Consider the following 3,967-nt stretch of genomic DNA (forward strand, 5'->3'; position numbering starts at 1 on the left):
TGTCTGTGCATCGGCTGTAAACCCACTATGAGTATATATATTTTTTTTACTGGCCGATTTTTTCTATCGGCCCCCAATGTTTCACTGCACACATGTTCATCTGCGCCTGTTCATCTGATTAGATGCCCCCCGAGCCGAATCTGTCAGGGAACTGCAGATATCGGCTCTGTAGTTAACCAAGGCATATGAATTTGCACGTCGGCTCTGGTAGGACCAATGTTGATTTTTCCTAACTCATCAGCCGACGTAAAACCGCTGCCCAGCAGATCGATGTTGAACACAAGCAGAACATGTGGTGAAGATAATTTTGGCCGATCGCTGGAATCGGCCTCCATGTTGATCGAAGCACTCAATGAAGGTTTTGTAATGTTCCTTCATAGATCTTTGGGGCCGATCCCAAGGATCGGCCTCGCCACGTTTGCCCATCGGTCCGTTCTTGCTACACGGTCAGGCCAGTGGATAAGACCAGCCTAACCCCATCCTTTGTCACGTCGATGCGCTCGCCGTCATCCAAATCGAGTGCATCGTTTAATCCTGGAGCACTAAACTCTGTTGGAAGGATGAGCACCATGTTTGTGCCAGCCGATGTCTCATCATCGGCTTTCCTTTGCTTGGGGCGCCACACCATTTTTTGTGGTCGACCCTCTTCGTCCAGGGTTCGCTAAATTTTCGCGGCCAGATCAGGCCGCGCCTTCCTTAGCGTGTGCAGGTATAACCTTTCGGCTTCCTCCAAGCCGCGCAATCGCTGAACCCTACGCTTTTGGGAACGGCTGAGTCCATCAGGGCACCACCTTGGCCGGTGGTACCTGTCTTCTTCTTCTTCATTGTCTTCCAAATCCTCGAGATCTTCTACTCGAGGGGACTCAGCGTGCTTGTTCTGAGGCGGGAGAGGCCCTAGGCGTTGGAACACGGACACGTTGGCTGCCTCCTTCTTCTTCTGGTTACATTCTGGGCAATTGCCGACTGTAGGCAATCGGCTCATTCCTGAATCCCAGCAGTATCTGAAGAAGGGACAGTCCCAGTGCCTATCTTCATTGTCTTGCTCCCTCGATTCTTCCTTGGCACGGCGCTCGTACTCCTCCTCATCGCGGTCATGCCGACGATGTCTTCTGGCTTCTCTAGCCAGACGATCTCTTTCATCATCATCGCTGGGTCGTCGGCGTTGGTCATACTGACTCACATACTTGTTGAGGGGGTGATCAGAGAGAGGTCGCTGATATCTCACATTCCTTACTTCTCCCTCTGTGACGTAGCGTTTGCCATCGTGACGGAGCCGATCGCGTGGAGCGGCCTCCTCCGTGTCCTTGCTACGAGAGCAGCTGCCCTCGTCTCCATCCTTGCCAGAGTGGTGCCCAGGTCCTACCATGTTAATGCTGAACGAGGATCCTGGCTGGCAACCTTCAGGGTAAGTGCACTCCACCATGTTAACGGCGGGGAAGGGGTGGGTGTCGACCTTGATGGCGTGTATTTCACACGTTCGTTGGGCAACCCCAAGAGGAAGGTATGATGCGCACAGCAGCAAGTTTTCCCTCAGAAAGAAACCAAGGTTTATCGAACCAGGAGGAGCCAAGAAGCACGTTGAAGGTTGATGGCGGCGGGATGTAGTGCGGCGCAACACCAGGGATTCCGGCGCCAACGTGGAACCTGCACAACACAACCAAAGTACTTTGCCCCAACGAAACAGTGAGGTTGTCAATCTCACCGGCTTGCTGTAACAAAGAGTTAACCATATTGTGTGGAAGATGATTGTTTGCAGAAAACAGTAAAACAAGTATTGCAGTAGATTGTATTTCAGTAAAGAGAATTGGACCGGGGTCCACAGTTCACTAGAGGTGTCTCTCCCATAAGACGAACAGCATGTTGGGTGAACAAATTACAGTTGGGCAATTGACAAATAAAGAGAGCATGACAATGCACATACATATCATGATGAGTATAGTGAGATTTAATTGGGCATTACGACAAAGTACATAGACCGCCATCCAACTGCATCTATGCCTAAAAAGTCCACCTTCAGGTTATCATCCGAACCCCCTCCAGTATTAAGTTGCAAAGCAACAGACAATTGCATTAAGTATGGTGCGTAATGTAACTAGTGACTACATCCTTGAACATAGCACTAATGTTTTATCCCTAGTGGCAACAGCACAACACAACCTTAGAACTTTCATCCTTTGTCCCGGTGTTAATGCAGGCATGAACCCACTATCGAGCATAAGTACTCCCTCTTGGAGTTACAAGCATCTACTTGGCCAGAGCATCTACTAGTAACGGAGAGCATGCAAGATCATAAACAACACATAAGCATAACTTTGATAATCAACATAACAAGTATTCTCTATTCATCGGATCCCAACAAACGCAACATATAGAATTATAGATAGATGATCTTGATCATGTTAGGCAGCTCACAAGATCCGACAATGATAGCACAATGGGGAGAAGACAACCATCTAGCTACTGCTATGGACCCATAGTCCAGGGTAGACTACTCACACATCACACCGGAGGCGACCATGGCGGCGTAGAGTCCTCCGGAGATGATTCCCCTCTCCCGGCAGGGTGCGGAGGCAATCTCCTGGATCCCCCGAGATGGGATCGGCGGCGGCGGCGTCTGCGGAAGGTTTTCCGTATCGTGGTTCTCGATCGGGGTTTCGTCACGGAGACTTTTTATAGGCGGAAGGGCAGGTCAAGAGGCGGCACGGGGGCCCCACACCACAGGGCCGCGCGGCCAAGGGGGGGGGCCGCGCCGCCCTAGGGTGTGGCCCCTCCGTGGCCCCTCTTCGTCTCTCCTTCGGACTTCTGGAAGCTTCGTGAGAAAATAGGCCCCTGGGCTTTGATTTCGTCCAATTCCGAGAATATTTCCTTACTAGGATTTACGAAACCAAAAACAGCTGAGAAAACAAGCGGCACTTCGGCATCTTGTTAATAGGTTAGTTCCGAGAAAATGCACGAATATGACATAAAGTGTGCATAAAACATGTAGATAACATCAATAATGTGGCATGGAACATAAGAAATTATCGATACGTCGGAGACGTATCAGCATCCCCAAGCTTAGTTACGCTCGTCCCGGCGGGTAAAACGATAACACGAGATAATTTCTGGAGTGACATGCCATCATAATCTTGATCATACTATTTGTAAAGCATATGTAGTGAATGCAGCGATCAAAACAATGTATATGACATGAGTAAACAAGTGAATCATAAAGCAAAGACTTTTCATGAATAGCACTTCAAGACAAGCATCAATAAGTCTTGCATAAGAGTTAACTCATAAAGCAATAATTCAAAGTAAAGGCATTGAAGCAACACAAAAGAAGATTAAGTTTCAGCGGTTGCTTTCAACTTGTAACATGTATATCTCATGGATATTGTCAACATAGAGTAATATAATAAGTGCAATAAGCAAATATGTAGGAATCAATGCACAGTTCACACAAGTGTTTGCTTCTTGAGGTGGAGAGAAATAGGTGAACTGACTCAACATTGAAAGTAAAAGAATGGTCCTCCATAGAGGAAAAGCATCGATTGCTATATTTGTGCTAGAGCTTTGATTTTGAAAACATGAAACAATTTTGTCAACGGTAGTAATAAAGCATATGCATCATGTAAATTATATCTTATAAGTTGCAAGCCTCATGCATAGTGTACTAATAGTGCCCGCACCTTGTCCTAATTAGCTTGGACTACCGGGTCATCACAATGCATTGTTTTTACCAAGTGTCACAAAGGGGTACCTCTATGCCGCTTTGTACAAAGGTCTAAGGAGAAAGCTCGCATTGGATTTCTCGCTATTGATTATTCTTCAACTTAGACATCCATACCGGGACAACATAGACAACAGATAATGGACTCCTCTTTTATGCATAAGCATATAACAACAATTAATAATTTTCTCATTTGAGATTTGAGGATTGTTGTCCAAAACTGAAACTTCCACCATGGAGCATGGCTTTAGTTAG

The sequence above is a fragment of the Lolium perenne genome, chromosome 3, assembly GCF_019359855.2.
Source record: "Lolium perenne isolate Kyuss_39 chromosome 3, Kyuss_2.0, whole genome shotgun sequence".
NCBI classification, from domain to species: Eukaryota; Viridiplantae; Streptophyta; class Magnoliopsida; order Poales; family Poaceae; genus Lolium; species Lolium perenne.